General features: G+C 37.4%; 1 protein-coding gene across 3 annotated transcripts in view; it reads right to left on the bottom strand.

Annotated features, from left to right (window-relative positions):
* LOC126318743 (mitochondrial import receptor subunit TOM22 homolog) overlaps window positions 1-24,871 on the bottom strand; it is a 131,013-nt gene that overhangs the window by 33,681 nt on the left and 72,461 nt on the right. The gene's annotated exons all lie outside the window — the stretch shown is intronic.

Here is a 24,871-nt window from a genome sequence, read left to right as displayed (position 1 = left end):
TAGACCTGTGTTCTATTTTCCCATTTATATTTACTTCTTGGAAAAGGTGAGCACCTAGGCCATAATCACTACTATCTGCCATAATGCAAAAAGGTAAACTTAAATCAGGACGGTACAAAATTTGACTGTTACATAACTGTGTTTTTATTTCTTCAAAAGCAGCTTCACATTCCTGATCCCAAACCCACCTTGCGTTTTTCTTCAGCAATCTGTTAAGACTTGGAGCATTTAGAGCTTGGGTACTAATGAACTTTCTGTAGTAACCGCACATCCCGAAAAATGACTTTAGTTCTTTCTTGGTTTTTGGAATTGGGAATTTTGCAATTGCCTCGAGTTTTTCAGGATCTGGCAAAATACCTTCCTCAGAAATACTGTGCCCCAGAAACTTCAATTTTTTCATACCAAACTTACATTTAGATAATTTAAGTGACATTCCCCCTTTCCTTAATCTATTGCAAACCTCCCTCAAAGTATTAACATGTTCTTCCCAAGTTTCTCCAGTGATCAAAATGTCATCTACATACACAGTTAATTTTGCTAAAAGATCTTTTCCCAAAACAAAAACAAGTGCTCTAATGAATTCGGCTACTGAGACATTCAGCCCAAATGGTACCACACAATACTGGTAACATCTTCCCCCATACAAAAAGGCAGTATACTTTCTGGAATCATTTTCTAATTCTACTTGGTGAAATCCCGATGTGAGATCTAAACTGGTCATGTATTTCATTCTTTCAAATTTATGAAGTAGTTCGTCTATATTCTCTGGATGATCGGTCTCTCTTTCCAGATACTTATTTAGGTGTCTTGAATCTAGTACAAGCCTGACACTGCCATCACGTTTTGCAACCACTACCAAAGGATTATTGTATTGGCTCTTACTTCTCTCAATGATGCCCCACTCTTCCATCTTTTGAAGTTCCTTTTCTACATCTTTTCTCTTTGCAATGGGTACACTATAAGGTTTTATAAAGAATGGCTCATGTGGTTTTAATCTGAGTTTACATTGATAATTCTTTACTGTGCCAGGTCTATCATCAAAAACATCACAGTAATTCCACAATAATCTTTCTAACTCTACCTTCTGTTCTTAGTTCAAATTATCTGATTCCCGTAATTTTTCTTGAACTATATCCCCATACTCTCCATCATCATAATCCTCAGTAATTTCCTCTACACAATAACCACTGTCTTTAGAAAATGTAACGTCCCTAATTTCAATTCCCTTATCAGCACAGTTTTGAACCGACATGTCAGTACTGGAACATACTCTCGTCTTAGGATCAATAAAGGTAAACAAACTCTTTTCCCAATCAAATGCTGCATTAGCTTTTAATATCCAGTCTATACCCAACAGTACATTCTCATTTAGGTCACTTATTACAAGACATCCTTGAGTAAACTGTACATCATTTATACTGAAGGACAACAACACCTGTCTATTAACAATTTTGCTCAGTTTGCCGGTAATGCCTCTAATTTTTATTCCAACAACTGGTAATTCAACAAAGTCAGGATCATGCTTAATTATATCTTTTAATTTGCTTGAAATGGCACCAATTGGACTCCCTGTGTCAATCAAACAATACCCTTCCCAACCTGCAGCTTTAATTTTTATGTATGGACTACCAATAGTGGTGTTTTCCCTTTCTTCCTGTTTTTCATACAAAAGATCTTCTGCTATCTCATCATACCTCTGTTCAATATTTAGGTTTTCTTTATTAGGCAATACTTTCTTCAAACTTCTAGGTCTTCTGGAATTTACTGGAATGTCTGGATTACTATTTACCTCACACACATCCTAACTAGTACCCCATTTGATGATTTCATTAGGCTTAAAAGCAGAAACTGGTTCACAAATTTCCCTTAATTTGATTTTAACATCATTGTCATCACTGTAATCTTTAAATTTGTCCCAATCAGATTGCAAAATAATCTCAGATGCATCAGCACAATCAACCCCCCTGTCTCCTGATGTATTACTAATCTTAACTGGCACAATCTGATTCTCATGTGGAATGTAGTTAGAGTTCCTGGCACAACTATTCTCAACACTATTGCTTATAACATCCTCCTTAACTTCAACATAAACTATTCCATCCAATTCACCATCAAAATCTTCTAGTACATAATCACCACTAGCCTTAACATCAACATTATCATCATCATTGCCTGAGCTTACACTACAAACACTACTAGTATCACCAACATTACTCACAACACCATCTTCACCAACCACATCCACATGAATATCAGACTTTCCAGAAACTTCAGTACGAACATCATTATGACAACTTACATCTAAAACATCACCACACATAAGTTTGTACAATCCAAAATTATCAAAGTTATCCTTACCTTTCATTTCAACATTAGGTGCTTCTTCTTGATTATATAAATTTGCAATTATATCATCTTCTAAGCCTACTTCATCAAAGGTAGCCTGGTTCCTATTACAGTTGTTTCTAGTATTTTCTCTAATGACATTCCTAAATTTCCTGTCAAATTTAATTTTTTCATTACCTCTATCTACAGATCGATCATAAGCATACTGTCTATACTGGTTACTAAACCCCATTGTACTCTTTTCGGAAGTCTCCGTTTTAGTGCATCAATTTGAGTTAGCTCATCCAATGGCTTATCCAGATGCACTAATTTTTGCAACTGTTTCTCACAATAGGCTTTCATTGACCCATCAGATTCTCTGTAACTAGGACCATTCAAGAATTCACTTTTGATTCGAGCTTGCTCAGTTTCAGACCAAAATTTGGTTAGAAAACATTTTTCGAAATCTTCAAAGGACATTTCCGCGGAACAATTCTGATTGGCCCACGAAAGCACCTCACCATCAAGTAATTTCTTTACAAATTTTATCTTAACACTATCTGTCATTATGGAGGGAACTGCTCCTTGCAGAATTGCATGAAGTCTTTTGGGTGTATATTCTTGTCACTGGGATAAGTTTTAATGGGAAAATTTCCCCATACCCCATTACAACTATTACTAAAACCTTTTTGCAACATAGTTTCTTGTATTTCTACAAATTTTCTGTCTACAGTTTTTTTGACATTACCTACTCTACTACAAATTTCTGTGACCTTTTTGTCAGAATCGGATTTGAAAGATTCAATTTCGCTTTCAAAAAATCGTTTTGTCTGGTCAAATTCATTTCTCAATTGAGAATTTTCCTCATTTACAAAATCAACAACTTTTTTAAGTTTTGACTGGTTATTTGAAATTTCGTTACTTAAATCAGTTTCAAGGACAGAAATTTTGCTCTCAACCGTGTCCACACGACAAGTAAGTTCTTTTTGGTTTGACTCAAAAGTAATTCGCCATTCTTCGAGAACCTGATTAGTGTGAGCAATCTGTTCTGTATTTGAATTTATTTCTGATTTTAGATCACACACAGCCTTCGAAATCGACCTGTCCATCTGTTGTTGTGTCTGTTCAATTTGTTGACGTAATTCGGCACGAGAATCGTCCATCTTCGAGTTTAACTCTGAAAACATTTGTTTTAACATTTCCAATATTCCTACACTGTCAGAAGCACTTTCCCTAATAGGTGTACTCGCTACACCGCTGTCAATACTGAAATCTGCGTCTTTTTCCATTATTTTAGGAAGCAGGTACTTATCTTAGAGTCCGTCGGCGGTCGTTGGTGTCCGTGTTTTGCGAAATTTTTTCAATTCCAGGATGGTTTCGCTCGGTTGATTCACTCCTCTTCTTGTGACCCCAGAATCGACGTATTTACTTCTGAAGAATGACTGGTCCGTCGTATATCCTCTTCTTGTGGTCCCAAAACAGACGTATTTTCTTCTTGTGATCCCAGAAGAGACGTATTTTATTTTGAAGAATCACTGGGTTGTCGTCAGATCCTCTGCTTCCTCCACCAAATTATAACATCCCAGCTTCCTCAACCAAATTATAACGTCCCAGGACTTTCTGCACCAACTTATAACATTTCAGCTCCTCAACACCAAATTAAAACCTTGCATTAGGAGGTGTCTGCTTCGTGCAAAAGGTCTTGAGTTCATATTGACGACAACAAGTAATTCTTCATTACAGACGTTTATTTACAAACAGAACTGACAGACTTCACAGACTCAATAACTGACTCTCAGCGCTAACCGCACTGCACATCCGAACTGAACTAGCAACTGACAACTCCTAGGTGTATTAATATCTTTCCAAACAATGAGAGTCTTTAACAATGTTTTGTTTACAATACGATAGCAATTCACGACCCAAAACTAAATTAGACATTACAGAATTTTAGTACAGATTAAAGTAAGTAAAAGGATCAGTACATATAAATTCTTACAAGCATAATTTCCAAAAAGATTTTATAACATTTTTCTACCAGCTTCTGGATAACCTTCACCAGATTTGTACCGATGTTTCCAGAAATATCTTGACATTTGATTCTGGATATTTCTTGAGTGATTTAGAACAACTATTTATATGTAAAATGATTTAAATCGTGTTTCAGAACGTAAATAAATCTTTTTAGCAATATTTCTTGATACAAATCGTCTTTCGAAATTAGGTTATGAAACAGTTTTCACAAGTTTTCGTATTTTTGCGATCATAATATAGAATTTCTCCATAGAAAGCTCCAGAAGTGTGCATTAAACGTTCATTTAGAGACTTTCTCTTTAGCTGGTGAGTTTTTAAAAGTATCTTGTCCATATTATACGAAATAATTTAGCTCAAAACTGATAATTTATACAATTAATCAGAGCTGCAGCAAACAGTGAGTCTTTCTTTTACAAAATGAAATATAATTACAAAATTGAATGAAACTAGATTACTAACACTAATATATATTTACATTAATTCTATTTTTGTTCTTTCTGTGCAAAATGTCCTAATATTGACACAGTACAATATTTAAACATCACCAAAGTTTCCCTTTACATTTTGCATATCTGTATCGACATCCCCTAAAAGTCTACAGTATCGAATACTTCAATATGTCCCGATATGTCCTGTAATGTGACAATAGGATAAAAATAATTCAAGTAAAATACAAAAATCAATACATCAGATGAATAAGAATCTTTCCTTTAGCTGAATTGAAAGTCTCAAATTTACAAGATATTTTCATAAACATATGTAATACACCACGATTCTAAATAGCAAAAAATTGGCTTAACTCAAAACCAAGACATAACATGAGCACTGACCTCAAACTGAGGAACATCAATGAACACGTGAGTCTGTAAGAACTCCAAAGAAGACAATACAGAGCATGCCCTATGTACAAAATTATACAGCGTCAGCTCTAGTACCTCCCACAGCGGAATTAGAACACATGCCAGAACAAATGGACGTGGCCAGCCTATAGATGGCTGGGGGCTCTTCCGCGCAGTGGCTCTCGTGCAATGAGGGCGCCACCACTACACCACATGCAGACTGCAGCCAATAGCCACTCTCTCCGGCTTCGCATACAAGGACCTGCTTTGCCCTAGTCCAGTCAGTCTGGTACTCTCTCTGGATTGCGTCTCTATCTCGACGGTACTGCGTTCTGGTCATTGCTCGTTGTTGACATTTGCCTGGCTCTGGTTCCAAGTGGATTTACTGTTGGCGTTTGGTGTTGTGTTTTCTACAAGCCTCTGTTGTTTATCTCTTCCTTGTTGTGTCGGTCATAGTCGGTTGTCGTTGGTCTGTCGTCCGACTCGTGCTTGTGTTTACCCAGTGGTGTATGCTCCACTGCCGGTGGCTTGCCCGCCTGGTGGCTCCAATCTGCAGCCCAAGGCATTCCTGTGGTTGGTTTTGGTTACTACATCAACAATCAAGGATGAGGAAACAATATAGGTATAGCATGGAAGAACATTGTATTATAATGTAACAGTGTTGTCAGCCATGTGAATATATGCAGTATTCCTGGAAATGCAATGACATCTACATCTATACTCTGAAAACCACTGTGTGGTGCATGGCAGAGGGCACTTCCCATTGTACTAGTTATTTGGGTTTCTTCCTGTCTCATTCACATAATGTGCAGGAAGAATGAGTGCTTGAATGGCTCTCTGCGTGAAGTAATTATTCTAATCTTATCCTCAGAGTCCCTATGTGAATGATACATAGGCAGTTGTGTTATGTTCCTAGAGTAATCATTTAAAGCTGGCTCTTAAAACTTCAAGTTTCTTGGAATGTTTCGAGAGTAATAATTTAAAGCTGGCTCTTGAAACTTCATTAAGTTTCTCTGGACAGTTTACGTCTATCTTCAAGAGCCTTCCAGTGTAGTTTCTTCAGTATCTTTGTGACACTCTCCCATGGATTAAACAAACCTGTGACCATTCATGCTTCCCTTGTCTGTATACATCCAATATCCCCTGTTAGTCCTATTTGGTATAGATCCCACAGGCTTTAGAAATACTCTAGAGCCAGTTGCACGGCTGATTAGTAAGCAATCTCCTTTGTAGATTGACTGCACTTCCATAGCATTCTACCAACAAACTGAAGTCTACCACCTGAGTCTACCATCTGCTTTACCCATGGCTGAATCTATGTGATCATTTCATTTCATACCTCTACAAAGTTTTACACCCAGGTAACTGTACGAGTTGGTCAATTAAACTGTGACTCACTGATATTATAGTCATAGAATATTACCTTTTCGTGAAGTGCATAATTTTACATTTCTGTAACATTTGAAGCAATGTTGCCAATCTCTGCACCATTTTGAAGTCTTATCAGGATCTAACAATATACATGCAACTTCTTTCAGATAGTATTTAATTACAGATAACTGCACCATCTGCAAAATGCCTGGCTGGGGCACACTCGAAGTTACTTCTACATCCAATGATAATTCTCCATCCAAGATAATATGCTGCATCCTCCCTACCAAAACGTCCTCAATCCAGTCACAAATTTCAGTTGATACCCAATATGTCGTACTTTTGACAATAAGTGTATTTCTGATACTGAGTCAAATCCTTTTTGGAAATCAAGAAATACAGCATCTAACTGACTGCTTTGATAAAATGCTTTCAACACATAATGTGAGAAAAGTGTGAGTTAGGTTTCACATGATTGATGTTTTTAAACTCCATGCTGTTTGGCACTGAAGAGTCATTCTGTTAGAGATACCTCATTATGCTCGAAATTTCTACAACAAATCAATGTCAAGGATATTGGTTGGTAGTTTTATGGATCACTTTTACTACCGTTCTTGAAGACAGATGTGACCTGTGCCTTTTTTCAAGAAATGGGCACAATTTTTCATGTTAGGGATCTACAATAGAGTATAGTTGGAAGAGGGGCTAACTCAGCCACAAATTTTGTATAGAATCTGACAGGGATTCCATCAAGCCCTGGAGCTCTGTTAAATTTTACTGATTTCAGCTGTTTCTCAACACCACTGTTATTAATACTTATTTTATTCATCTTTTCAGTGATGCTAGGATTAAACTGGGGAAGTTCTCCTGGCTCTTTCTTTGTAAAGCAATATTTGAAAATGGAGTTAAGCATTTAAGCTTTTGCTTTGCAACCCTTAATTTCAGTTCCTGTCTACTCCATTAGGGACTGGACACTAACTTTGGTGCCACTAACAGCCTTTACTTACACCCATAATTTCCTTGTGTTTTGTAAAAGATTATTCGTCAGTATTCTACAATGATAGTCATTGGAGACATCGTGCATTGCTCTCTTGACAGCCAAATGCTTTTCATTGAGCATCTCTCTATCTACAGCCATATACTCTGTTTAACACCTATTATGCAGTTATCTCTGTTTATTTAGAAGTTAATTAACAATGACTGGATAACACAAACGTTCCCTACCATTATGAACTGTTCTACTGCATACATATCTGTACAGTGTGTGGTCAACTGCTGTTTTTAATCTTGAGCCACAGTTCCTCTACATATTCCTGCTCTGTGTGATAGTTTCAGCTTCCTCATTGAGATATAACACTACTGACTTTTTATCTAATTTACTGAACATATGTATATTTATGCTTGTTTTAGTTGACCTTTGTACTTCAGTAACCATTGTTGGCACAACTGCGTCATGGCCACTAATACCAGTTTTGACATGGCTATCCTCAAAGAGGTCAGATCTGTTTGTTGCCATCACATACAATATACATCCATCCTAACTGGGGTTCTGAACTATCTATTGTAGGTAGTTTTCAGAGAAGGCATTTAGTAAAGTTTCACAGGATGTATTATCACACCATCCGCTAACTGTAATTTTCCCAATTATTTGTTGGATGATTAAAGTCTCCACTGATGATTACAGTATGATCTGGGAACTATCATACAAGTGAACTGAGGTCTTCTGCTAAGGAGTATGTGGTTACATCACGAGATGAGTCTGGTGGGCGACAGAAGGACCCAGTTCTCATTTTATGCCCAACCCTGATACTGAATCTTGCCCAAACAATTTAAAATGCAACCTCAATTTATACATCAGTGGCTTTGAGTTCCTTGTTTACTGCATTTCCCATTTTCTTATCCTTTTGACATAAACTTAAATTTTCTGCAAAAATCTCACTGCTATCAATTACAGGTTTAAACCAGCTTTCCACACCTAGTAATATGTGAGCATCACTACCTTTCAGGAGCACTTCATACTCTGGCACTTTGTTGTGAATGCTTCAGCAGTGTACCATTAGGATTTCAATACTCTCACCTGTGTGAGGTATTTCTTTTGATCTAACACTATTTTTTTCTCGGTTTCCTACAGCTATTGTTATCTGGATTGGATGGAGAGTTGCCTAATCTAAAAACCTGTTGTGTGCATCCCAGCCTCTGATGTGCAGTGCACACCTGATACATTTAGGGGGACCCTACAGTTCTCAACCCTATGGTCCAGGGAGTTGCAGCCTAGTCTGTCACAGAACCTATAAGTCTCTGGTTCAGTCCTTCCACTTGACTCAGAACCAAAAGGCCATGATCAATTCTGGGGATAATTCTGCAAATTGTGACCTGCGTTGAAACTCTATGTGCAAGGCTGGGCCTGTCAACCTTCTCTGCCATTATCACTCAACATGTGCTACTTACAAATACGGGGTACCTAAGCATAATATATTAGCTAACATCCCATAAAGAAGTAGGACTCTCCAATAAGTCTCTAATGTTTTGTAAATCATAAATTTCTAGAAAAAACCTTAGTTAAAAAAGGTTAGTTATCACTAGCATACACGTCATGAAAATGTGTTTCTTTTGTGTAACTTGTAATTATGTGACTATCTCAAAAATAAATAAACAGAGGACAGCCCAATTCTTAAGTGTAAGATATTTTCATTGTATGTTGTGTACAATAAAATGTATGAAGATATATGAACGTATATATGTTCATTTCTGAAGAAGCATAATATAGATAAATGAGAACAATTCCAAACTGTATTAGTGTACATTCAGGACCTCAAGTGCTAATCGGCCAACATATAACGTAGCAACTGGGCAGCAGCCATTTAAATTACAAATGTCAGTCAACCTAAATGTTAGTATACAGAGGACTTAAGCATCGGGAACTATATAAGATAGCAGCATAAGAGAAATGTAGAACTGTTGTATATATTACTGAATTTAGGAGCAATAGTCACACATAACATTTGTATTATGTTACTACATTGGCTCACTATAACCAGGACAATGTCAAGAATACAATTTTTCTCTTATGGAAACATTGGTAATTCAAAGAACAAGAAAAATTATATAAAGATATCGGAACAAAATGTTCAGTCAAAAAGAAAAACAATCCAAGATTCTATTATAATATGAACCTAACTCGCTGGCAGGAACCATTTTAAATTGTGAGCACTATATCATTTAAGCTACGAGTTACTAAAGACATAAACCTCCATGACTCACTTAGAGATCAAGCATTATTTTCTCTAAAGCATAAAGAACAGGTAAGCAGTTGTCAGGTTTAATAATATTACAATTACATGCTTGTATTCATTTTAAGGAACCATAGCGCTAATGGAGAAAGGTCAGGAACTTATCAGGCGAAGGACAATAGTGAAATCCTCTAATGCATTATATTAAAAACTTTTATCCATTTACAATGTTGCGAGGATGATGTTAGAGCTTATATAGGAGTGATATGTTGACCAGCAACAACAATCTGAAGCTGTCTTGTCATACAAGCTAAAACACAGGAATTAATCAGTTATCTTATACCTACCCTCTCAGGCACTAGCCTGTAAAATTACAATGTCCTAAACCTTGGTATGTGGATGCTTTACACAGCAGGTATCATATAACATCACACACATTTTTTTTTCTAAAACATGTACATGATGACGTATGATGACATATATCAGTATAAGACTAAAAAAACATGTGTCCAATCAATATGAATAGGTGTAAACTACAAAAATAGGAAAGCAATTTAAAACTACATTGTAATCTAGATGTAGACTTTATACAATGATCGCAAATTGCATTTTACACTACTTAGACCCCTAGTGCAATCAGAGATCATAAAATCTAGACCTCAGTATGCAAACTACTTAAAAATCAGGTTCTGTATAATATGGGATAAGTAATACACATGACCAATTGTATATGGTAATGAATAGAAAACCAGTAATCTCATATAACAATGGTATATTGTTACTACACAACCTTACATAATCATAGACAATGTCAAGGATACAAATGTTCCTATTTCATTAAAAACTCTTTATCCATTTACAGTATTTCTATGGTGTTATTAGATGAAACATCAGCATATACACTGCCCAGTCACATTAATGTGACCACCTATCAAAAGACTGAATAACAACCTTGTGCAGTATGGGCCTCTGTGAAACATGCAGGATAACACACAGATAGGTTCTGGAACGTACTGATAGGGATGTGGAGCCATGCTGACTCTAGCGCTGTGGCCAGCTGTGCTAGGTTCCTTGGTTGAGAATTCAAGGCAGAAACAGCCCGATCAAGGTCGTCCCATTGATTATCGACTGGGTTAATATCCAAAGAATTTGGTGGCCAGGGGAGCATGAAAAAACTCATTCTGGTGCTCTTCAAACAATGCACGTACACTGTGAACAGTGAGACACGTTGCAGGGATGGTAGAAGCCATCATGCTAAGGAAAAACACACTGCACGTGAGGGAGGACATGGTCCCCAAGGATACTTACACACTTGTGTTGATCTACTGTTCCTTCGAGAATGACGATATCATGCAGGGTATGCCACGCTTCCTCCTCCAACTTGGACCCTTCCAATGACTGTTGTAGGGTGTTTGCTTTTGAACACTTCATGCTGTGCACACTAACAGCCACCTGTCAGATGTTGCATAACATATAGTTTTTTCTGAAAAGGCCACCTCTCACCATTTAGTGCACGTCCAGTTGATGTGCAGCTGTGGTACTGATGAGCAAATTGCAGCCTTCGTCACTGGTGAACAGTAGTCAGAGTGGGTACATGAACCAGGTGTCTGCTGTGGTGATCCACACGCAGCAACATTCACTGAACAGTTATTAAGGAGATACTGTTGGTAGCCCCTCGGTTCATCTGGGTGGTCAATCGCTCAACAGTTGCACATACATTCTCCCATACGCACCTCCAAAGTTGTCGTCCACTCCTCTCATTTATAGCCTGTGGTGCACCACAACTGTCTTGGTGCTGTTTTTACATAATGCCATTTTAAATTTACAGTAAGTTTTAGCCATGGCAGTACACAAACAGTTTACAAACTTAGCTGTTTCAGAAATGCTTCCACCTTTGGCCCAAAAGCCAATGATCATTTCCATTTGGACATCACATAAATCACACTGTTTCTGCATTAACAGTGACTGCAGAGTTTTGCTGCCCCCCCCCCCCCCCCCGCTCCCCCCCCCCCTCTCACTCAACACGCTTTATAGACCCTCCACTGCTAGTGCTGCCAACTGCTGTCTATGAGTGGTTGACATCAAACATGGGCAGGGATCCCATTAATGTGCCTGGACTGTGTGTGGTATCAATGAAGCAGCATAACATTGACAAACAACAACAGTATCAAGGTTGTTCTATCACACAACCTAGAACACAGGCACTGACCAATTATCTTCTAACCTGGACCTCTGGCACAAGTCAGAGAAATTACAAATATCAACAAACTATACCTCAGTATAAAGATGAGTCATATATCACGTAACAACAACATCAAAAATAAAATTATTCTATACTTCAAACATTGGTATGCATGTTGATGACAAATATCAGTTCAATCAATACGAGATCATAATTTACACAAACAGAAATACTCTTACGAATTCTGGACCGATCAACTGAAGTTGGAAGTCATGTTTGTGTAAAGTGTGCTTGCTTGTGTGTATGAATGGTGTATGTTTCTCTTGTTCTGATGAAGGCTCTGGCCAAAAGCTTTGTGTAAGTGTCTTTTAAATGTGCCTATCTGTAGCTGGATGTGTCATATTTATGGTAAGCAGCAATGTAGCTTTTCTGACACTGTTGATATTCCTACATGGAGTTTCCATTGTTTTATTTTGCATCCAGTTCAAAATGCAAATTAAATTTTGAATTTTTTCCTTAATGACTCTACTTCTTATGTTGAAAATACAATGACAATAAGATGAATTACTGTGTCACACAGCTCAAAAAGAGAAACTGTATTACCAATATGTGGAGGGTTTTGTTTCTTTTCTAGTCTCTCAATTTTCTTATTCTGGTTACAAATACTTGCATTTCACGTGTGGCATAATCATTTACAACACTAATGACTTCATTAAAGTTGTCATAATAAATCTTCTCAGCTAACTGCATATGTGCTAAAGAAGTTTCTCTGTTCAGAGATGTGTCATCTGGAAGGCATTTCCTTTCACTACGTTCTTTCACTGTTTTTGACACAGCACTACACGTCTTAATCTTCACTACTGCAAAAGTTGGAATAACATTATTTAAAATACATTTCCTGATGAAGAAAACTGCTTGTGTACTTCTCATTAGTTTCAGCTTTACATTGTTGATACTGAAGTATCACCTACTGTACATGCTAATGATTACTAACTGGTTATGTACTAAGGTTTTGTCTAATCATTTTGGAGTAACAAAACGTTAGGGACTTATTGATGAGACTTATACCTTTCATGGGTATTAGCTAGTATATTGTGCTTTAGGTCTCCCATTATTTGTAAATTCCACTCTTTGAGAGATAATTTAATCATGTGTCCACGAATACTGTGTGTACTGACACACTTATATCTTCTTCCTGAGATCCACACAACCAGTCACTCAAACCATCCCATAGTTGCTGGATACAAAGCACCCACTGGACATATGTCTGCTCTAGTTGAGCAACACCTGCAACCCGTAGTACAGACTTCCCTCCTATTTCCCAGATCATCTAAAATCTGTGCCCATCCCAACTTCATCACACACCTTGCTTGTCACCAATGATGCCACCTACCTCTATACCGACATCCTCCATATACAAGATTTGTCTGCTGCTAAACATTTCCTAGTCAGTTCCTACCTGACTCCAAACCTATGACATGCTTCCTGCTTACCTTAATCAACTTTATACTTACCAACAACCACTATACTTTAGAAGGACAGACATACGAACATATTAGGGGTATGGCCATGGAAATCAGGCTAGCTCCTCTTTATATGTTACTTGGAGGGGGATTTCGTGGGATCTATAAGCCCTGAGCCCATCCTTTGATTTAGATACATTGATGACCTATTTGCATGTAGACTCATGGTAACGCAGATCTGTTAAAATTCTTGGAATCTGTAAATAACTTTTCTCAGTTAAATTTCACAATGTCCCATTGCAAATTCCATGCCACTTTCCTTGATGTTGACCGCATCCTCACCAAAGGTCAGCTACACACTTCTGTTTATATAAAACCTACTAAAAAAACAATACTACTTACATTTGAACAGTTGCCATTCTTTTCCCATCAAACATTCCCTCCTGCACAGACTTGGACTTTGATACATACATATTTGTTCAGATGCAGACTCTTTACAGCAATAAACCACCATTCTGACCTCAGCTTTTACTAGACATAATTACCCCACCAGCATAGTTCAAAATCAAGTTCACTGGGCCATCACATCCAATCCAGCTGCTGCTGATCCATCTACAAATATCTTAGAAGTACACCTCTAGTCACTTAGTATTGCCTTGGTCTTGACTGTATTAATCAGCTGCTTTGACAAGGCTACGACTTCCTAAAATCATGCCCTGGATTGAGGTTCATTCTGTTTGACATTTTGTCCACCACACCCAGAACAGCTCTTCACTGAACTCCTAATCTCCGCAATATCGTCGTCAGACCCTATGTTCCTTCTGCACCCATTTCCTACCCCATGGATTCTACTGCAGTGACCATCCCTGCTGTAAGACTTGCCCTATGCATCCTACTACCACCATTTATACCAAACCTGTAACTGGTAAAACATATACTATCAATGAGAGAATCACTGGTGAAATGACACATGTTGTATAGTAGCTGTTGCATAAACACTGTCCAGCCTTTTACACTGGCATGATTACCACAAAGCTATCAGTTAGGATGAATGTACATAGGCAGAGGGTGTGCACTGGATGCACGCAATATCCTGTTGCAGAGAACACTCTACAATGTGACAGTCATGACCTCAGTGCCTGTTTCATCACTTTTGCCATCTGGATTCTTTCCCCAGACACCAGTTTCTCAGAACTCCCCAGGTGAAAACTGGTGTTACAACATGTCCTTGGTTCTTGCCACGCACTTGGCCTAACTTGCATTAATCCCTTTGGTCTCAGCATTTCTTCACAGTAATTATTCCTCCCTTCTATATCTTCCATTTTCTTACTGTCTAATTGTCCATAACCCCTCCCTCTCTCCCATCACTATCATATGCAATGCGCTTAGTTTCTGCTCTTATTAACTCAGGCACAACATTTTGGCAGTAATCCCTGTCTTGCGTATTAGCCTATCTTCTACCTCTAAGCCCCAGGTTTAGAAATTACATCTGATGCAGTCCCATCAGATAAGTCTGCCCTGATCCAAACTTCCGGCTGACATTTCCAAACTCTCCCTATTTCCTAAACTTCACCTATCCTTTTCCTTCACCCCTCTTTCTTCCCCCTTTAACCCTTCTGCCAGAAGAAGGAGCCACTGACACCAAATGCTTGCAAATTTAAATACCTTTACGTTTGTATGTCCCTGCCACTGCTTGTAGCTTTTTTATCAATTACATTATATTTTCAAAAATAGATTATCTCTGTACATCAGTGATGATAGGATGTGCTTTACAAGCATTCTTTGGAGTTATTATATATGCATTTATTCATTGGCATTCTGTGTTTGACTCAAGTCAGTCTTAGCACTATGTCTTTCATACTTGGTTGTGGGTTATTGTGAGGCAAATTTCATGGTGTTTAGAGTCATGGTGTATGGTGTATGTTCATGTAAACATCTAGTAATTCTGGGGACTTTCAGTTCATCTAAAAGAAAGATGAATGGCTTATTCATCTGATGTACTGCTATGTAAGTACTTTTGCATAATTACTTGGCCTATTTGTTTACTTGATCTTATGTGTACATTGCATATTTCATTTTCATTGATAGTCTTCATATGATGATGGTTGCTTAATTCATACAGCTGATGACTAAAATTCATTTCTCCAAGATTTTTTAAAAAGCTTTTATACAATTTCAGCACTATGGCATCACAATATCTTATCACAAAAACTAACAACCTTTGCAAATCAATATTTCAAAACAATAACAAAATAGGATAGATAAAAAAAAATCTACTCACCAAGCAGTGGCAGGAGTACACAACATGAGAAAATTTAAATTATGCTGTGTGTGTGTGTGTGTGTGTGTGTGTGTGTGTGTGTGTGTGTGTGTGTGTGTTTTCTCCTGCTGCGACTAGGTGAGAAGGTTGTCTTATACATTCACATTATATTGACAAAAATTGATAATTTTTGAAGCTATAACAAAAATTTGACAAAACACAACCTATACAAATATAGAACTATGTACGACATACAATGATGCTGTGACCTACCACTGTGAAAGAAGTAAGCAATACTGCATACAACTTAAAAAATAAAACAAATGTTTTTTTATTCCAGTCTTTGATCACAATATGAATTCTTTAGACAATGACTGGTTTCAGTCTGTAATGACCATCCTCAGATCTATAATATACAAATATATACACCTAGTGAACAGTGTGTCTTTCAACATAATATAACAATATGTATCGCAATATACTATCATACAACCAGGGAAATGTACAGAAAACATGGTAAAAGGTACGATTTTTCACCATGTCCTAAAGTGATAAGGCTGTAATGGCATCATCAAAACATATAAATATAATCAGCATAGTATCGTCATATAGATTTAAAATAAGATGTAGAATAGGCTGCATCATCCACACAGTCATTATTGCAACTGGCTACTGAAGTACAGTAGCTACCAGAAATCTTTTCGCGTACATCATACCTAGATGTCAATACTGTTGGCTTAGATGTAGTCATCATTTATGCAAAAAACATAATCTGGTAAAAACACATTATGTAAAATACATGCAGTAAACTTTTAAAATTGATAACTATCATAGAAACTAAACTGTAATACATTAAAAGATGAATACAGTTACTCATATAAAATTATTAAAAGGAAATATATGAATATAATAGGAACGATCCTTTTTATGGTGAATTTATGGTCAACAATTAATATATGTATGACACTGCCTGTAACAACCTATAAATTGCCTATGATATATAAAATGTCTATATGACAGCTGGAAAAAGGACAGATCAATGATCAGCGCCCTCTGTAGGGTCGGCTGCCAGGAAGTTATTTAGGTGTGCACCAATCTTAAGAACTTACCCACTAGAGGGATTTACATACAACATGCTATATCTCCCACAGGAAACTTTTAAACAACATATTAACAGTCAATAAATAAAATTATATAGTCTGGTTATACATTCAATGAATAGGTAGGACATAATCAGTTACAGGATTAGTGCAATTAATGTATGGAAGTAAGGCAAATGCCTACTGTTTTCAACATAAATCACCAAGTAAGGCTAGGTATAAATATGCGAGGCATTATTTGGTTATCGTAGTATGTTATCAAACAAAGCAAAGTAGGCATTGGGCACAAAATCTCTTTGTCCATTGAGCATCCCTAGTGGGCTCATGCTTTTTTGCCTTGTAAATCTCCAACTCTTCCAACAAGTCAAGAGCGCCACCCTTCTCTGCCCTGTGTAGAATACGCATACAACTCTCGATATTGCCTAGGGTGTGGCCAGTTTCTGCCAAATGCATTCCCAATGCACGTTTTGTTATGTGCCTGCAAATGTTTCCTGAATCTAATTTTAAACGAATGGCCAGTTTGACTGACGTAAAATTTGTTACAACTACTACAAACAATTTTGTAAACCCCAGAGCCATCAAATTTATCAGATCCTTACTCAAACTATGTTTTACACAGAGTTTCAGAGTGTTGTTAACTTCAAAACCACACCTAACATTAAATTTATTCAAACACTTTTCTATTTGTTGTGACATTTTTCTGTAAAATCTCATTGGAATAATTTCCAGGTTATCTTTATTCTTTCTTTTTTCTACATGATTGTGGATCTGCCTATCATTTGCTTTCTGTTTTTTTGTCCTATTGTATGGGCGCATAACATCTTTAGGTGAGAAACCATTGGCTACTGCAATTTGCCTTAACATACAAAGTTTTTGGTGTATGTCCTTGTCGGCCAATGGTCATCTAAAAAGTCAGTGGATCATAGAGATGATAAAGGCCTTTTATATTGTGGCAGATGGCATGAACTTGCTCCAATAACAATATCTGTAAGTGTAGGCTTTCTAAAAATTGGAAATTCATGTCTGTTATCAAGCTTCTTATTGGTAAGGTCTAAATAGTTAATGGAGCCTGCTTCTTCTATGTCTGTAGTAAACAGTAGTTTGGTGCATGCTGCCTATGGCTTGCGCCAATGCTGTAACCTCATTCTCGTTCCCCTCTAACAACAACAAGATGTCATCGACATAACATTTATTATATATATTCTTGTCTTTCAGTCATGGAAACATAGCAAAGAACTTACATTCCAAGTCGTTCATGAAAACATATGCTAACGTACCTATCCGAAGACCATCTTTGTGTTGATATATTTTGCCATTGAATGTAAAATAGTTATAATTTAAAGCAAATTCTAAAAATTCTATTAATTCTAAGTATTCTGCAAAACTAATCCTGTTATGAGTTAGCAGATTATGATTAATAAACTAAATTGTTTCCTCCATCGGGACACTACTGTATTGGGTTTTTACATCTAGGGAAGCTAGTGTGGCATTATTTGGAATATGTATATCTTTAATCGCATTGGCACGGTCAGAACAGTTTTTCACCCCAAAACTGGAAGAGAAAGTGTACAATGCTTTAAGTTTGTTGTTAAGAAACTTATTTAGTTTACAACATGGAGATGACAAATTGTTAACAATTGGACGGACTGGGTTTCCTTCTTTATGTATCTTAACCTGCGATCTCCGTTGGGGGAGCTTGGGATTAATCTTTTTTAGCGATTTCTTTACATAATCATTAAGCAGAAATTGGTAGCTGTCTATCTTTTTCCATAAATCCATTGGGAACTTCTGTGTTGGGTCTTTGTGAACTTCTGTTTTTCATTTTCAGAGAAGAATTCCTCCGTTTTTTTTTTTAATATAGTCCTCTTCATATATAAAGACAGCTGTATTACCGTCATCTGTACAAATGACCGTTGCCTTCTCTTTTTCTAACTTAGTATTAAGATCTTTTAAGATATGATTCTCACGATTGACGGCATTAGAAGAGTTACACTGACTGGCTAAACACGGCTGTGTCCGCAACTTCCAGTTTTGTCATATTAGCTGCTTCACACACCTTTTTAGTTTCGACTATGGCTCTTGTAATGGTTTGATTATTAGGATTAGTCTTCTGACACTTGAGCAATGTGCCTAACTTTTTGTTATGCCTCTTCTCTATTCTTTCAACATTAATCCTTACTCTGCTAGAAATTTTTTGCCAAACAAACTGAAACTGAGTACTAAACAGCCCGTTACTTAATTTCAAATGTTAATTCAAAGCTTCATTAGTTAGCAAGTCTTTATACGATTCACGTAATTGGGCTCTAATCCAGTTCCTCTCACCTTTGGCTTTGATTACCAAAGCGAGGGCTGACTGTTGTTTAATGTTCAGTTTTGCATAATTCAGTTGACACCTGCTGCAAGACACTGCTTATTGAATCTGATATTCATAACCTCAGTACTGATTTTTTGCTTCGGTTTACAGAGCCTTTTGACTCTGTCATAAGACAGTCACTGCATTAGTTTCACCAACAGCGATATGGTCGCGTATACGAACATTGATCTAGTACTGTAAAATGTTTTTTATTCCAGTCTTTGATCACAATATGATTTCTTTAGATGATGACCGGTTTCAGTCCATAATGACCATCCTGAGATATGTAATTTACAGATTTGTGCACCTAGTGAGCAGTGTGTCTTTCAACATAATACAGCAATACGTATCACAATATACTATCATACAACTAGGGAGATGTACAAAAAATATCCTTCCATACATATACAGACACAAGCAGACATATGGATGTGTGTGTGTGTGTGTGTGTGTGTGTATGTGTGTGTGTGTGTGTGTGTATGTGTGCGTGTATGTGTGCGAGTATATACCTATCCTTTTTTCCCCCTTCCCATGTGGAAGTTTCTTCCTTTTTTCCTCCTTCCCATGTGGAAGGAAGGAAAAGGAAAGATGAAAGGATGTGGGTTTTGAGGGAGAGGGTAAGGAGTCATTCCAATCCCGGGAGCGGAAAGACTTACCTTAGGGGGAAAAAATAGGACAGGTGTACACTCGCACACACACACACACACACACACACACACACACACACATATCCATCCGCACATACATATCCATCCGCACATACACAGACACAAGCAGACATATTTAAAGGCCTTTAAATATGTCTGCTTGTGTCTGTGTATGTGCGGATGGATATGTGTGTGTGTGTGTGTGTGTGTGTGTGTGTGTGTGTGCGCGCGAGTGTACACCTGTCCTTTTTTTTCCCCCTAAGGGAAGTCTTTCCGCTCCCAGGATTGGAATGACTCCTTACCCTCTCCCTTAAAACCAACATCCTTTCGTCTTTCCCTCTCCTTCCTGAAGAAGCAACCATCGGTTGCGAAAGCTAGTAATTCTGTGTGTGTGTTTGTGCGTTTTGTTCATTGTACCTGTCTGCCGGCTCTTTCCCGCTTGGTAAGTCTTGGAATCTTTGTTTTTAATATATTTTCCCATGTGGAAGAAAGAAACTTCCACATGGGAAAAATATATTAAAAACAAAGATTCCAAGACTTACCAAGCGGGAAAGCGCCGGCAGACAGGAACATGAACAAAACACCCAAACACACACACAAATTACTAGATTTCGCAACCGATGGTTGCTTCTTCAGGAAGGAGAGGGAAAGACGAAAGGATGTGGGTTTTAAGTGAGAGGGTAAGGAGTCATTCCAATCCCGGGAGCGGAAAGACTTCCCTTAGGGGAAAAAAAGGACAGGTGTACAATCGCACACACACACACACACACACACACACACACACATACACATATCCATCCGCACATACACAGACACAAGCAGACATATTTAAAGGCCTTGGCAGAGATGTCAGTCGAGGCGGAAGTTCAGAGGCAAAGAAGTTGTTGAAAGACAGGTGAGGTATGAGCGGCGGCAACTTGAAATTAGCGGAGGTTGAGGCCTGGCGGATATCGAGAAGAGAGGATATACTGAAGGGCGAGTTCCCATCTCCGGAGTTCGGATAGGTTGGTGTTGGTGGGAAGTATCGAGATAACTCGGACGGTGTAACACTGTGCCAACATGTGCTGGCCGTGCATCAAGGCATGTTTAGCCACAGGGTGATCCTCATTACCAACGAACACTGTCTGCCTGTGTCCATTCATGCGAATGGACAGTTTGTTGCTGGTCATTCCCACATAGAAAGCGTCACAGTGCAGGCAGGTCAGTTGGTAAATCACGTGGGTGCTTTCACACGTGGCTCTCCCTTTGATCGTGTACACCTTCCGGGTTACAGGACTGGAGTAGGTGGTGGTGGGAGGGTGCATAGGACAGGTTTTACACCGGGGGCGGTTGCAAGGGTAGGAGCCAGAGGGTAGGGAAGGTGGTTTGGGGATTTCATAGGGATGAACCAAGAGGTTACGAAGGTTAGGTGGATGGCGGAAAGACACTCTTGGTGGAGTGGGGAGGATTTCATGAAGGATGGATCTCATTTCGGATTTCATATATATATTACATGGTCTGTAGCAACCTATAATTTGCCTATGAAAGATAAAATGTCTATATGACAGCTGAAAAAAGAACAGATCAATGATCAGCGGCCTCTGTTGGTTCGGCCACCAGGATGTTATTTTGGCGTGCACCGATCTTAAGCACTTACCCCTAGGGGGCTTTACATACAACGTGATATATCTCCCACAGGAAACTTCTAAACAACATATTAACAGCCAATAAATAAAATTATGTAGTCTGGTTATACATTCAATGAATAGGTAGGACATAATTAGTTACAGGATTAGTGCAATTAACGTATGGAAGTAAGGCAAATGCCTACTGTTCTTGACATAAATCATCAAGTAAGGCTAGGTATAAATACGCAAGGCATTATTTGGTTATCATAGTATGTTATCAAACAAAACAAAATAGACAATGGGCACAAAATCACTCTGTCTGTTGAGCACTTTCATGCTTTTTCACTTTGTAAAACTCAAACTCCTCCAGCAAGTCAAGAATGCGACCCTCCTCAGCCCCGCGTAGAATACGCATACAACTCTTGATATTGCCTAGGGTGTGGCCGGTTTCTGCCAGGTGCATTACCAATGCACGTTTTGTTATGTGCCTGCTAATTTTAAAAGTATGGCCAGTTTGATGGATGTAAAATTTGTCACAACTACTACAAACGATCATGTAAACCCCAGAGTCATCAAATTTCCCAGATACTTACTCAAACTATGTTTTACACAGAGTTTCAGAGTGTTGTTAACTTGAAAACCACATCTAACATTAAATTCATTCAAACATTTTTCTATTTGTTGTGACATTTTTGCATAAAATTTCATTGGAATAGTTTTCAGGTTGTCTTTATTCTTTCTTTTTTCTAGATGATTGTGGTTCTGTGTACTATTTGATGATACCATTATGTCCTTATCGCTTTAGGACATGGTGTAAAAAAGGTATGTTTTACCGTTTTATCAACCTGGTTGCATTATAGGTTTGTGTGTTTTATTCATTGTGCCTATCTACCGGCGCTTTCCCGCTTGGTAAGTCTTGGAATCTTTGTTTTTAATATATTTTTCGCATGTGGAAGTTTCTTTCTATTTTATTTATAGTATATTGTGATACGTATTGCTGTATTATGTTCAAAAACACTCTGCTTACTAGTTGTATATATTTGTATATTATAGATCTGAGGATGGTCATTATGGACTGAAACCAGTCATCATCTAAAGAATTCGTACTGTGATCAAAGACTGGAATAAAAAAAATTTGACAGTATTGGATCACTGTTTGTATATGCGACCATGTTGCATTTGGTAAAACTAGTGCCCTGGCTGGCTTACAACAAAGTCAAAAGGCTGTTTAAACTGAAGCAAAAAATCAGTACTAGGTAATGAATATCAGATTCAATAAGCAGTGTCTAGCAGCAGGTGTCACACTGAATTATGTGAAATGGAACATTAAACAATGGTCAGCCCTCGCCTTGGTCATCAAAGCCAAAAGTTAGAGGAACTGGATTAGGGAACAATTACGAGTATCATATAAACACAAAGACTTGCTAAGTAAAGGCGCTTTCTATTTACATTAGTAATTCTATCTTGTAAATACCCAACCTTGTCCAATATCCTTGTATATATTCTATACATATAGGATTTGAAGGAATAAATAAATAAAAAATAAAATAAATAAATAAGTAACGAACTGTCTAGTACTCTGAAATTTCTAGCAGAGTAAGGATTAATGTTTAAAGATTAGAGAAGAGGCCTAACAAAAAGTTAGGCACATTGCTAAAGCGTTAGAAGACTAATGTTGTAAAAAGTAAGGATGGCATTGGACAACATCGCTTTTATGATAGAGTAGCTAACTTGACAAATATCGAATTGAATGAGGACGAAAATACTCTGCTAAATAAAGGTTTAGAACATAATGTCACTCCTAATCCTAGTAATCGAAACATTATAAGAGCCATAGTCAAAACTAAAATGGCGTGTGCAGCAGATAATATGACAAAACTAGAAGTTGCGGACACAGCCGTGTTTAGCCAGTCAGTGTAACTCTTCTAATGCCATCAACCATGAAAATCATATCTTAAAAGATCTTAATACTAAGTTAGAAAAAGACAAGGCAATGGTCATTTGTACAGATGACAGTAATACAGCCCTCTTTATATATGAAGAGGACTATATTAAAAAACCAGAGGAATTCTTCTCTGAAAATGAAAAATAGAAGTTCACAAAGACCCAAAACAGAAGTTCCAAATGGATTTATGGAAAAAGATAGACAGCTACCAATTTCTGCTTAACGATTATGAAAAGAAATCGCTAAAAATGATGAATCCCAAGCTCCCCCAACGGAGATCGCAGGTTAAGATACATAAAGAAGAAAAAACCCAGTCCGTCCAATTGTTAACAATTTGTCATCTCCATGTTGTAAACTAAATAAGTTTCTTAACAACAAACCTAAAGCATCGTACACTTTCTCTTCCAGTTTTGGGGTGAAAAACTGTTCTGACCGTGCCAATGCGATTAAAGATATACATATTCCAAATAATGCCACACTAGCTTCCCTAGATGTAAAAACCCAATACAGTAGTGTTCCAATGGAGGAAACAATTTAGATTATTAATCATAATCTGCTAACTCATAACAAGATTAGTATTGCAGAATACTTAGAATTAATAGAATTTTTAGAATTTGCTTTAAATTATAACTATTTTACATTCAATGGCAAAATATATCAACACAAAGATGGTCTTCGGATAGGTACGTTAGCATATGTTTTCATGAACGACTTGGAATGTAAGTTCTTTGCTATGTTTCCATGACTGAAAGACAAGAATATATATAATAAATGTTATGTCGATGACATCTTGTTGTTGTTAGAGGGGAACGAGAATGAGGTTACAGCATTGGCGCAAGCCATAGGCAGCATGCACCAAACTACTGTTTACTACAGACATAGAAGAACCAGGCTCCATTCACTATTTAGACCTTACCAATAAGAAGCTTGATAACAGACATGAATTTCCAATTTTTAGAAAGCCTACACTTACAGATATTATTATTGGAGCAAGTTCATGCCATCTGCCACAATATAAAAGGCCTTTATCATCTCTATGATCCACTGACTTTTTAGATGACCATTGGCTGACATGGACATACGCCAAAAACTTTGTATGTTAAGGCAAATTGCAGTAGCCAATGGTTTCTCACCTAAAGATGTTATGTGCCCATACAATAGGACAAAAAAAAACAGAAAGCAAATGATAGGCAGATCCACAATCATGTAGAAAAAAGAAAGAATAAAGATAATCTGGAAATTATTCCAATGAGATTTTACAGAAAAATGTCACAACAAATAGAAAAGTGTTTGAATAAATTTAATGTTAGGTGTGGTTTTGAAGTTAACAACACTCTGAAACTCTGTGTAAAACATAGTTTGAGTAAGGATCTGATAAATTTGATGGCTCTGGGGTTTACAAAATTGTTTGTAGTAGTTGTAACAAATTTTACGTCAGTCAAACTGGCCATTCGTTTAAAATTAGATTCAGGAAACATTTGCAGGCACATAACAAAACGTGCATTGGGAATGCAT

Source organism: Schistocerca gregaria, chromosome 1, assembly GCF_023897955.1.
Source record: "Schistocerca gregaria isolate iqSchGreg1 chromosome 1, iqSchGreg1.2, whole genome shotgun sequence".
In the NCBI taxonomy this organism is placed as follows: Eukaryota; Metazoa; Arthropoda; class Insecta; order Orthoptera; family Acrididae; genus Schistocerca; species Schistocerca gregaria.
Note: the sequence above shows the minus strand (reverse complement) of the source record. Positions and strands in the feature narration are given on the sequence as shown.